The sequence below is a fragment of the Natrix helvetica genome (assembly GCF_964273705.1).
Source record: "Natrix helvetica genome assembly, chromosome: 1".
In the NCBI taxonomy this organism is placed as follows: Eukaryota; Metazoa; Chordata; class Lepidosauria; order Squamata; family Natricidae; genus Natrix; species Natrix helvetica.
In genome coordinates this window covers 368,261,530-368,274,814 of record NC_138548.1, presented here as the reverse complement: position 1 = coordinate 368,274,814, position 13,285 = coordinate 368,261,530, and the positions used below count along the sequence as shown (strand labels likewise).

Genomic DNA, 13,285 nt, shown 5'->3' with positions numbered 1-13,285 from the left:
TCTTGTAAATGAAGAGCAAAGTTCCATTGTGGGAATTGCATGAAGTAAGGATGGAGGTTCTATCAAATGGCAGAGAAAGAGCAGAGAAGACAATCCTCTCTCTGGCACACTCTTAAAGCAGATTGTACAACTCTGCTGAATGTGTCTAGGGAAAGTTCTTCATTACAAGGAGTGAAACAATTCCTCCATTAAAGTTATTCCCCTCCCCTACTCTTCAGTAAAATAGAGTTTCTTTGTTTTCCTTTTCAGATCAGTTACAGTTTTGACTCCCAGATTCTGAGTGATAAAACTCAGTTTCCTTTCTTCTACCCAATGCTCCCTGCGGAAGGAGCCCAGTACCCAGGGATGGTCCAGCTTCTCCTCCATTTCAGGTGGACCTTGGTTGGTCTCCTTGCTCCAGACACTGAGAATGGACAAAGGTTCATGAGGACGATGACTTCTATTCTGGTCAGGAATGGCATTTGCCCAGTTATATCACAAACCTTTCCCACAGCTCTTAGGAAAGCACACATGTACATAGAACAAGAACTCATGTGGAGAAAAGTGAACGTCTTTATTTATGGTGCAGACATGAATACATGTTCTTTAGGGTTTAAAATTATGTCTGAGATATTTGCATTTCTTGCTGAACCTCTTAGAGGAAAAGTTATGATCACAACAATCCGCTGGGGCTTCAGTCGTTATTTGAAAAATAAAAGAATTCCCTTTCAATACTTCCGTAGCATTTTTTCCTTTCTTATGAAGACAAATCAAATGGCAAACGATAATTGGCATACAGAGCTTTATGATTCAATGAGGCGCTTGGTAGAGAACTCTTTCTTGTGCTCCTACACCAAGGATGCCTTTTCGGTGAAAGTCTGGAGACGGTGCAAGCAGAAAGTAGACCTGGAAACTCTGAGGAAAGAGGAACAGGATTGGATCCTGACTATGGACAACTATTTCATTTACAACACAGTCTGGGCTGTGGGACTGGCCTTAAATGCAGCTTATTTATCCAGATCCAGGAGGACAACATTTAAAAATATTAAAAACTTCAAAATTCCAGTGCTGAAGGCCTGGCAGGTACTTATTTTCTTTTTCACAGCTCTCCACTGATGTTGAGAATCAATTTTACAATTGTAACAACTGTGTAATTGTTCTGACAATAGTAATTGTTTAGTCTGAATATAAAAATTAAATTGAGTTCCAACTTTCGATTGGTCTCTCTGTTGCTTTCATTTTATCTTGCTCATTTCTAAAACATAGAACAACAGAGCTGGACGGGACCATGAAGGTCATCCAGTCCCACCCCCTGCTCAAGCAGGAGACACTATACCATTTCAGACAAATGGCTGTCCAGTCTCTCCTTTTTTTTTTAACAAAATTTTTATTGGTTTAAAAAAAAATAATCGGGAAAAGGGATGGTGGATAGGGTACAAATTTTGACAGCTACATTATGCAGGAAATGGCCCTCCCCCCCATTCTCATAACTTTCATTTATTAATACATTAAGTTGTTACTACTTCATAATAATTTCTCAGCATATTTTAACCTTTTATCTTCAAATGATTTCAATCATTTTATATCAAACAGATTTTCTAGTTCATTTTTTTGATCTAAGTTTTCTCAGTGTTGCCTCTCCCCCCCCCCCACCAGCAAGGCTCCAGCACCTCCCGTGTCCTGTGTATCCCGTGTAGTGTCATCGGATTTATCCAGGAGGACCTTGTTTTTTTCCGTGAAGGCCTCAGCCTCCATAGTTGTGTTGATTCTAACTCTAGTGTCCTCCCAGAATATTAGCATACCTTCTGGCAAAAGCCATCGAAACCACACCCCTTTCTGGTATAATTTCTTCGCTAGAAGCGAATATTTTTTTTTCTTTTATCTCTAACTTTCTTTGGGATTTGTTTCAAGATGGCTATTTCTCTATCCTTATATTTAATACTTGCCCCCTTTGTGCACTCAGAATCTCATCTCTTGTAGTCTTTCTGAGAAATTTAATATGGACCTCTCTTGGAACATTGTGTGTTCTGGCATATGCTGAATTTACTCTATAGACCAGGTCAATGTCCCACCCCATCTGTTGTCTGTCTTTTTTGATATATTCAGCCAATAAATTTGCCATGATGTCCCTCAAATCTTCATCATCAGCTTCAATTACATTTTGAAATCTAAGAAAAAAAGACATCCTTTCAAACTCTATTTTTATCTGATGGTTCTCAAGTTCTTGGTTTCCTTTCTGGAACCCCCCCCCCCCACCTCTCTCCTCATCTCAGCCATCCCCTCCTCCAAAAGTTCCAGTCTTTGTGTATTTTGGGCCGTTCGGTTCTGGTTTTCTCTGAGCTGCTCATTCATTTCTCTTAATTGACTCTTTAGCTTCCTCCTGCCCCTTTAAGATCGTTTGGAACATCTGTTGAGTTAGGTCCACCTCAAGGGGCTTAGGCTGAAGCAAAGATGTTAAGGTCGGTTGTCCACTGGGGCTGGATGTTGAGGATGTTGGGGCAAAGCCTGGTTTCCCTGGTGGTGGTTTTTTTGGTGCCATTGTGGTAGGGAAAGCTCAGAAATGTCTGTATCAATACAGGGAAACAGCAATTGTAAAAGTGGATTGCCGAGAGAGGTCATGAGGCAGGCAGTCCAGACAAGTAAAGACCTTTTCTAAAGTCTAAATCCAAACAGTAAAATCCATTGTTCCAAGTCCAGGAAAGGATGTATCAAGAGATATCTCTGAGTGTCACGGAGATATAGACAAAGTGCCAGCAATTTCTGTGGGTGGAGTCAAATTTCAAAGTACATGAAGACAACGGAAGTGTGCCATCTTGCCTTGCCAGCTCCGGGATCAGAAGGCAACAAACCAAAAGTTTTCAAAGTTTTCAAAAAGTCAGATCATCACCTCATTTCACAGTTGCAGTAAGATAAATCTGCTGCTTGCTAGGAGCGTGACTTCATTCCAAAGCTCACCCCCTCCTCCTCCTCTGGGGGCAGAGAGCAGTTTAAAGCCGCTTATCCAAGGGGGGGGGAGAAATCCCCCTCCCTCCAGCCACACTTCCCAGGAGCGGATTGAATGTTTTTTTTTAAAAAGCTGACATTCCTTTTTTTTTCCTCAGTCAAGAAAGGGAACGGGGGGAATTTCCATCTCACCGCATTGCAGCTGCAGCCTTCAAATCGTCAATCTTGCCCAGCTGCTTCGACGCGAAGCCACAGAGAAGCGCCTCCCCTTTTGCCTCCCGGTGCCTAGGGCGATGCAGGGAGCCCCCCCCAGCCGCCGCCGACACAGGGGGTCCCCCACTATGCCGCCCCTCGGCAGGGGGCCCCTACGAGGCTCCCTGTGCCCCCGATCAGGGGGGAGCCCACTAAGAGCACGTGGGGCGAGCAAAGCATCCCCGTCCCGATCCGCAGCCGGAACCGGAAAACGGCTGTCCAGTCTCTTCTTAAAAGCCTCCAATGATGGAGCAGCCACAACTTCTGAAGGCAACCCATTCGATGGGTTGATTGTTCTCACCGTTAGGAAATTTCTCCTAAGTTCTAGGTTGCTTCTTCCCTTAATTAGTTTCCACCCATTGCCTCTTGTCCCGCTTTCAGCTGATTTGGAAAATGGTTTGATCCCCTCATCCTTGTAGCAGCCCCTCAAATATTGGAAACCCCCTCATATCACCTCAGTTCTTTCTTTCACTAGACAAGACATACCAAATTCCTGTAGTTTTTCTTCATATGTTTAACCTCCAACTTCTTTTGTTTTGTTTTGTTTTTTAACAAAAGCTTCTTGCTAACTTCTGATTTACATTCAGCTCTTTTATCTTGGACTCTTTTCTTCACAAGCAGGAGCACTGCCCTGTCCCTCCCAACCTCAGAAAATGTGCTGTCCATATTAAGCAGTTAAACACTCTGATCCTCTCACCTCCTGGGCTGCCCCTCTGCTCCAAAGGAGCCTTTATTTATTTATTTTTTTATTTTATTATTCACACTTATAGACCGCCCCCTCTCCCGGAGAGGACTCGGGGCGGTGTACAGTCACTAAAATACATTGTAAAATACATACATAAACAATTAAATTAATACTGGTGAAGGAGGTTATGAGACTGTAATCGAATAATAAATATAATACGTTAAAAGCCTATAAAACCCTTAAAACCCAATTAAAATAAATAAATCCTCAGAGGGTCTTATTCCTGACTCAGAGGGTCTTATTCCTGTGCTAAGACCACCCTTTGGATTCCTCTTTCCGTGCTTTAAACTCTCAGCAGGATCTGAGACGTCAAAAAGTGGTAAACATCTTTGGGCCAAGAAGCTAAGAGGGCTGAGGTCACTTCACAAGGTGAAAGGTTTAACTAGGAGAAAGTCTAGAAGGAGCAAGAGTGAAGAACATTCCATAAAACATTCCATAGACGTTGCATAAAATTATATGGAGGTGACCTTAACTGGTGTGAGAGAATCATCTTTCCCAGTGAGGATCTGGGGTCTCTTCTCCAAATCAAATAGCTCATCTCTCACCTCAATGCAAGTTGATAATGCAAGATTCGTAAGCACAACATGGTACTAGAGCAAAAGCTCCGATAGGTAACCCCAAGGTGAGCCAAGATTTTTCTCTTCCTATCCTCCCATTGATCGTTAACCAGTTCTTTATAGCCTTGTTTCTCTGTGGGGCATTTTATTTCATGTTGACCTCACTGGCAGAATTCCTTCAATGTACTTGTGCACTGCATCCCCTTCCATCAGGGTCTTAACTTTGGACCTCACTATCTCACACTGGGTGTCTCCTTTCCTAAACTTCCCTTTGGTTTTCTAATCTCCCTCTGCAGTGACAGTTATGAATGGGGAGAGATAAAGGACAACTTTTATCAGTCTGTGCTTTGAATGGTCATTTTTAGTCCTTTTAATAGATATTTTATTGCATATTCCTCAGTACAGATCATTCCAGCAAAAACTGAGGATGTTTGTGCCATAGAGCTTTGTATGTCGTTTGTAACGTGGTCATTTTTCTCTTCCATTCCAGCTTCATTCCTCCTTTCAAAATTCTCAGTTTTATAATAATTGCATGAATGGAGTATATTTAGATCAGAATGGAGAGCTGATGGCAGACCTGGACATTATGCATTGGATTATTTTATCTAATATATCTATCAACAAAGTGACATTTGGAAGTCTAAAAAGAGAGGGATACCAGGATTTCAAGTTGATGATCAACCAGAATGCTACTGCAAAGATGGAAATGCTAGACAAGGTGGGGAAAAGACTTTATTCAACCCTTTCTGAAGGTCTCACCAAGAGGATTGCAGAGTTGGGGCAGGGATGTCATCTTAGTTCTCCTAGACAGGAAACATCTTCTTTACAATACAATACAATACAATACAATACAATACAATAAAATACAATAGCAGAGTTGGAAGGGACCTTGGAGGTCTTCTAGTCCAACCCCCTGCCTAGGCAGGAAACCCTATACCATTTCAGACAAATGGTTATCCAACATCTTCTTAAAGACTTCCAGTGTTGGGGCATTCCCAATTTCTGGAGGCAACTTCTGTTCCACTGATTAATTGTTCTAACTGTCAGGAAATTTCTCCTCAGTTCTAAGTTGCTTCTCTCCTTGATTAGTTTCCACCCATTGTTTCTTGTTCTACCCTCAGGTGCCTTGGAGAATAGTTTGACTCCCTCTTCTTTGTGGCAACCCCTGAGATATTGGAACACTGCTATCATGTCTCCCCTAGTCCTTCTTTTCATCAAACTAGACATACCCAGTTCCTGAAAGCGTTCTTCATATGTTTTAATCTCCAGTCCCCTAATCATCTTTGTTGCTCTTCTCTGCACTCTCTCTAGAGTCTCCACATCTTTTCTACATCGTGGTGACCAAAACTGGATGCAGTATTCCAAGTGTGGCCTTACCAAGGCCTTATAAAGTGGTATTAACACTTCACGTGATCTTGATTCTATCCCTCTGTTGATGCAGCCTAGAACTGTGTTGGCTTTTTTGGCAGCTGCTGCACAGGGCTGGCTCCTATTTAAATGGTTGTCCACTAGGATTCCAAGATCCCTCTCACAGTTACTACTATTGAGCAAGGTACCATCTATACTGTACCGGTGCATTTTGTTTTTTTACATGTTCATCTGTCTGAGAAAAACATCCTTACATCCAGTTAGTAGTCTATCAATTTCTGTGCAGGAGCAAGACTTAAATCACAGGGCAACATGATTCCCTTCTCCAAAGCAGAGAATCCTTCCAACTTTCCCTTGAGTATGTACAAAACAAGAGTAACAAAGATGATTGTGGGGACTGGAGGCTCAACTATACATTCAAAGGTTGTGGAAACTGGAAATGCCAATTCAAACAAAAAGAAAGATTAGGGGTGACATGATAGCAGTCTCCCAATATTTGGGGGCTCTCACAGAGAAGGTCTCAACCCATTCTCCCAATCATCAGCAGACAACGCAAGAAGTAACAGATGGAAGCTGATCAAAGAGAGATCCAAGCAAGCAAGAATTAAGGAGAAATCACCCATCAGTAAGAACACTTAATCAGTGGAACATCTGGCCTAGAGAAGTGGTGGGTGCTCCACCACTGGAGGGTTTTAAGAAGAAATTGGACAGTCATTTGTCCATAATGGTATAAGGTCTCCTGCTTAAGCAAGGAATTAGACTTGAGGACCTCTTCAAAGTTAGCAAAGCTAAGCCTTGAACAGAGAGCTCCAAACTTTTCCTTTTACTTCTTTTGGAAAATACAATAATTCATTTGTGGATTTTTTAAAATTTCCCCCTCTCTGCCCAGCCCTTCCCTCCTTCCAGATGTGTGGAAAGCTGTTCTCCTGGATTCATGAAGGTGGCTCAAGAAGGGAAGCCCATCTGCTGCTACAATTGTCGCTCATGTGCAGAAGGAACCATCTCAACCATGGAAGGTGAGTGACAGCAGGAGAAAGTCTTTTTGGGAGGATGATAATGCTGACATTTTCCATGAACATTTTTCCTAAGGGTGACATTCCATGGGTTCTTCTAGAGGCTCTTCTTTAGATCCATTGTCTCACTCCTGACCTAAAAGGAAGAGAGGAGAGGAGAGAAAAGAAGAGAATCATGGCTCAAGGCCAAGGCGAACTTCCTTCTTGACCTTTTGCAAAGTTGTTGTTGCTTATAGAAAATAGAGGAATCCCTTTTAATATCCTCACTCCATATCCAATTCATCTTCACCTCCACCTAATGTTTCTTTGCTCCATGGCAAAAGGGCTGATTATCTAATTCAGCTGGCATAAAGCTACACTAAGCATTTTTTCACACATCCTTCATTCCATTGTAAGTTGAATTCTATTGCTCCCTTAAGGCCCTGAAACAAGGCTGGGCTCCAATTTTCAAGAGGTGAAAAGGTAAAATGGTAGAACTATTGTCCTTCCTTCCTTCCTTCTCTCTCAACCTTCATTGATGAAATGGTGACATCAAAAATGAAAAGACATATTTAGCTTTTCTAGCTGGAGAGAAATGAAGATAGACATACTGTCTTCACCGACACACAGTTATTCACACCAAAAAACAATTTTATCCAAACAATGCATTTGATTAAAGGACATGTTTATGGGACTTTAACTCTTGCTCTTTTTCAGATGCAGACAAATGTACCAAATGTCCAGAAGATCAACATCCAAACACCAAGCGAGTTCACTGTACTCCCAAGATTAAAAGTTATCTTTCTTATAAGGAAAATCTGGGCATTATCCTGACTTCGATTGCATCATTCCTCTCTTTAACCACAGGCTTTGGCTTGGGGATCTTCATTAAATTCATGGAAACACCAATTGTCAAAGCCAACAATCGAGACCTCTCCTTCATCCTCCTGGTCTCCCTCCTGCTTTCCATCTTGACTTCCTTCCTGTTCATTGGCCGGCCAAGGAAGGTGATCTGCCTCCTCCGACAAACAGCCTTCAGCATTGTCTTCTCCATTGCCATTTCTTCCATCTTGGCCAAAACAATAACAGTGGTGTTAGCCTTCTTGGCCACAAAACCAGGGAATAAAATGCAGAGATGGTTGGGGAAGAGCTTGGCCAACTCCATTGTCCTTTCTTGTTCTGGTCTCCAAGTTGTCATTTGCATCATCTGGATGGGCACTTTCCCCCCATTCCCTGACTCTGACCTGCACTCCCAACCTAGAGAGATAATCCTACAATGCAATGAAGGTTCTGTCACCATGTTTTATGTTGCCCTTGGGTACATGGGCTTCCTGTCTGCTGTCTGCTTCATGGTGGCTTTCCTGGCCAGGAATCTCCCTGGGGCCTTCAACGAAGCCAAGCTGATCTCCTTCAGCATGCTGGTCTTCTGCAGTGTCTGGGTGTCCTTTGCGCCTGCCTACCTGAGCACCAAGGGGAAGTACACGGTGGCTGTTCAGGTCTTCTCCATCTTGGCCTCCAGTGCTGGACTGCTGGGCTGCATCTTCATCCCCAAGAGCTTCATAATTATTTTTAGGCCAGATCTCAATACCAAAGAACATCTCATGTCAAAATAAAAATTTTTTTAAATAACTTTTACAAATTCATTATTTTTCAAAAATGGCATTTTGTAGTCTCAATTAACAGGTTTTGATCATTTAACATTTATGTATTGAACTTATACAATTCTCATCTTGTCTAAACTCAATGCAGCTTACAATCAATAAAAACAAGTGAAACTTTAAAACCTTCAAATAATAAATAGTATCACTAAAATTGCTTTACAATTGATAAAGGTGGTGAGTGGTGAGGAGGAAGATGCACAGGTGGAGCAGATATCCCTCCTATTCCTAAAGCTACTCCTGTTCCTGTTCTTCTGTATTCCTAAGCAAGACAATCACAAAATACCAAGTCTTATTTTTAGTCATGATAATGTAGGTAAAATCTGTTTCCAGATGAATCAGTTTTTCCATTAAGCAAATGGGGGCCACACACATTTAAGAAACCTCCCAATAAGGAATGGAGCCTTGCAGCTCCTAGTGACCTGTGGGAAGTTATATCAGAACATTCGCACAGCAATTCCTAAATCTGAAGATGAAAATGTGTCTTATAACTAAGACTATTTTTCTTTGAAGATAACAGAAGGGCAAGAAATAATCTGAGATTTCTTATGTTACCCCAGCCTAGTTGAAAATTACAGACCAATCTCACTATGTTATGTCACCTGCAAAGTCATGGAGTCAATCATTAATCAATCCATTACCCACCAATTAGAGACAAACAACCTATTCTCTAACAAGCAGTTTGGTTTCAGAAAAAACTTGTCCTGTGATCTGCAACTCCTACACTCCAAAAACATATAGACTACACAAATCAACCAGGATAAAGCAATAGATGCAATTTAGATAGACTTCTGCAAAGCCTTTGATTCAGTGGTACACGACAAACCACTGTTAAAACTAAAATCTTATGGCATTTCTGGATCCTTACATAAGTGGATAGCTGTGTTCCCATCAAATAGGCAACAAATAGTCAAAATAGGGATTTGTATGCCCTAGTTAGCAATACAATGTTACCAGAGAAGAAGCTTTGCAAAATTAGGTTAACAACTCTTAATGCCCTTTTGACAATGCTGTTACAGTGAGCTCTGGGGCTTAGATCTTTTGAGATGACTACTCCTAGGTCCTTGACAGAGTGAGGATCATCTATGAGGCCGTATCTGCCCAGCTTGTATTTGGTGTTCTGATTTTTGTTGCCAATGTGTAAGACAGAGCATGTCTTTTCTTATCACCAATGGAAGACTGCACACATGTAACAGAAGCGGGCCATGTCCCAATTCAATCACACCCACCAAAGGGATGTGTGGAAACTGTGTCATCTCCTATTTTCTGCCAGATGCTTCAGGAGGCTCCCTGTGGCACAGGGCACTTGTTCTCTTTTCATGCAATGCCAGTTGATCAAAACTACACTCATAAACCCAAGGAAGTGTGCAGGAACATCAACCTCATTGGGGGCTTTCCATGGGACAGTAGAATTGTGATGACCTTATGGGGTAATTAAACACAGAGACTCTTATGGACTTGCTACCTCTATAATTGGCTCAACAGTCATAGCAGCCGATTTCTACCTCAATAATAGAAAAGTGGCTTGTTTAGTAATAAAAAGTATTAACCAAACTTCAAATGCTCCTGCTCTCCTGAACAAAGATTAGGAACAGCCAAGAACAGCAATTTTGAAGAACATCTTGGCCGTTGACTTTCTGTTGTGATTGTGAGGTGTTTCCAGATCCTCAAACTACGGCCCATTGGCTGGATTCGGCCTTCAAAATCAAAGTATCCAGCCTGCAGAGTGGTGGGATTCAGCCCCTCCCCTCGCCTCGCCTCTCACCATTGGCTTTATCTTCCAGTGAGCATCTACTCCAGCTGCACTTCTGGTTAGTTATTTCACCGGTTGAGGTGCACTTCTGATCACACGGCTGCTGCCCGAAGGTTAGGCTGGAGGGGGCTGGGGAGGACCAGCTGACTGAGGGGTGATCTCTCCAGTGCAGCCACATGATCCAGGGCTGGTGTGTGAGTAGGAGAGGGGCTGCTGCTGGCTTGAAAAGCAGCTCTGCTGCCAGCCTGTAAATCAGTGCTTTAAAAGTCTTTAAAAATGCTTTAAAAACAGCCTTTTGGGATGTTTTTCATAGTCATATGATCCAGGGCTGGTGGGTGACTAGGGGAGGGGCAAGTACAGCAGGGACAAAGGCAAATGGAATGCTACATTTGCCATGCCCACCTAGTCACATGACCACTTCAATCAAGTTGCCATAAAGGAATATAAGGCAAACTTTTGTTATCTCAATACAACAATCCCAAATATTTGCAATGGAAAATGCTTTCTTTTGGGGGGGTTGGCTTTATCAAAGTGGCTCCTCCTTTTGGTTTATGTTTTCTTCCCTGTTTTATTGCTCATTTGTTTTGTTTTGTTTTGCCTTAGTCCTTCCTTCCCTGAAGGAAAACAGGCAGAAGTAGGAACTTGAACTCACTTACGTATAGTAAGTTGACACCCTTTACCTCTGAATACTTACATCTGTGTGCTTACATCATTTGCTTCTTATGTGTTAGCCTCTCCTGTCATTTTGAAATGATATGAATACAACTCTTTGTTCTGTGGGGCCTTCTCTTCATGTTATTTGAGGGACCCTCACAAGAGCATGCAAATAAACAGTGCAGTAACAGTTCATTACTTGTTTTGTATCCTACATCTGATTCCACAAGTAGTAAAATACTGAACACCGGAAGGTACCAGAGAATAGAGGAATTTTCCCTCCTTTAAGACAAATAATTTCCACTGTCAGCTGTCAGAGGTCACACTCTAACTACAGGCATTCAAGATGGGTGAGGATTTTCCCTTCAATCCTCTTCTGGTTCCCCAGAGGTCTGGATGAAGGAAGGGAGGGAGCAAGGAGGCCAAATTGGGCAGTAGCTGCTCCCCCACAGTTGGGTCTCTTCAGAACTGAAGGAGCTCAGAGGAGGGGCAGGTCCGACCCTGAGGACACCTTTTCCATTATTATATGGTGGTAGAAGTGGGATATTGAACACTTGGGGGTAAATAGGGAATCAAGAGAGTTTTTTTCCTTTTAAAAAATCATCTGACAATCAGCAAAGGTCAAATACCAACCACAGGTCTTTATCCCCTACCTCTAAAAACTGCCAATGATAGATAGGCTAGGTAGTACTAGGACAATCACACAGCTGACAAGGGACAAAGATAGTTGGATGCCAACCCTTTCAGAAAGGCTCAGGCTATGAAGATCTCTGCTACAGAAGATTCCTCACCAGGAGGCAGAAAGTCTGTTCAGCACCTCAGCCCAGAGAAGCTGGAATGGGAGGCTAAGAGAGAGGAACCCATGAAAAGGGTGAAAGTTGATCTGGAGATTAACTGAAGGGAGATTGCTGAGAAAGAGCATCAAACCCAAACAGAGCTCTGGAAGTAGCAACACTGATTCATCTACACTAAACCTTCTCCTCCTGACAGAACCAGACCTTGGGGGAATTGAAATACCAATTCTGAAAGAACCATGAAGGAGATGAGGCTGAGACCTTCCTAGCTAACTCTGAAGATACCTACCACGCTAAAAGCAGTCAAAAACTGAGGATATGGTTCATATATCTCCTCTCTTAAAGGATTCCTTAAGCCAAATATTGTCTAACTTGCATGCTGAGGAAAAGAAGGGCTACCAATTGGTTTAAAATACAAATAATAACTGTTAACTTATTTTATTGTTTGATTATTTATTGTTATATTATTATTATATTGATTAAAATAACTATTTTTATCTCCTTCAGTTTTAAATAACATCAGTTGTCAAACAGAGGCAAATGAAGCATATAAACCAACAACTGCAATCAAAAATTAAATGTTTTAATCCAGAGAACCAATTTCAAAATCAGGTCCCTGCTTTTATCATTAGGTGTTCCTTTGTGTTTAGATCTGGTCTCAGGAGGATAATGTAGCACTTGGGGATGAAGATGCAACCCAACAGCCCGGCACCAGAGGCCAAGATGGAGAAGACCTGCACGGCTACCATGGACTTTCCTTTGGTACTCAGGTAGGTGGGCAGGAAAGAGACCCAGACACTGCAGAAGACCAGCATGCTGAAGGTGATCAGTTTGGCTTCATTGAAGGCCCCAGGCAGGTTCCTGGCCATGAAAGCCACTATGAAGCAAATGACAGCTAGAAAACCCATGTAACCAAGGACAACATAAAACATGGTGGTTGAGCCTTCGTTGCATTGAAGGATGATCTCTCCAGGCTGGGAGTCCATGTCAAAGTCAGGGAATGGGGGAGAAACTCCCAGCCACATGGCACAGATGAAAATTTGGACACCAGAACAAGAAAGGATGATGGAGTTGGCTAAGCTCTTCCCTAACCATCTTCTCATCCTTTTTCCTGGTTTTGAGGCCAGGAAGGCCAGCACCACCATGATAGTTTTGGCCAATACAGAAGACACAGCTACTGAGAAGACAATGCTAAACATTGTTTGTTGGAGAAGACAGGTGGCTTTCCTTGGTTTCCCTATGAAGAAAAAGGGGGACAAAAAGCAAAGCAGGAGAGAAATCAGGAGGATGAAGGAGAGGTCCCGGTTGTTGGATTTGACAATGGGACTTTCAAGGGATTGAAGGAATATGATTAAAATGAACACTGTGGTTAGGAACAAGAGTAAGGCAAAGGAGATGAGGATGATCCCCAAATGTTCTTCATAGGACAGGAAGATGGTTCTTTTGGGGATACATTTGATTTGATTCTTGTTTGGATATTGATCATCTGGACATTTGGTGCATTTTTCACTATCTGAGGGAACAAAATAATATTTATTTTATAGTCTTTCAAATTTCAATAAAACCTTTGGCTGAGATGTGATACTGAAA

At 42.2% G+C, this 13,285-nt stretch overlaps 1 long non-coding RNA gene across 1 annotated transcript in view; it reads left to right on the top strand.

Annotated features, from left to right (window-relative positions):
* Positions 1-410, top strand: part of LOC309392074 — a 185,538-nt gene extending 185,128 nt beyond the window's left edge. The window contains exon 3 of the long non-coding RNA XR_014175389.1: positions 250-410. This is a non-coding gene — a long non-coding RNA (uncharacterized lncRNA). The remainder of the gene's footprint in view (positions 1-249) is intronic.
* The last annotated feature ends 12,875 nt before the right edge of the window (positions 411-13,285 follow it).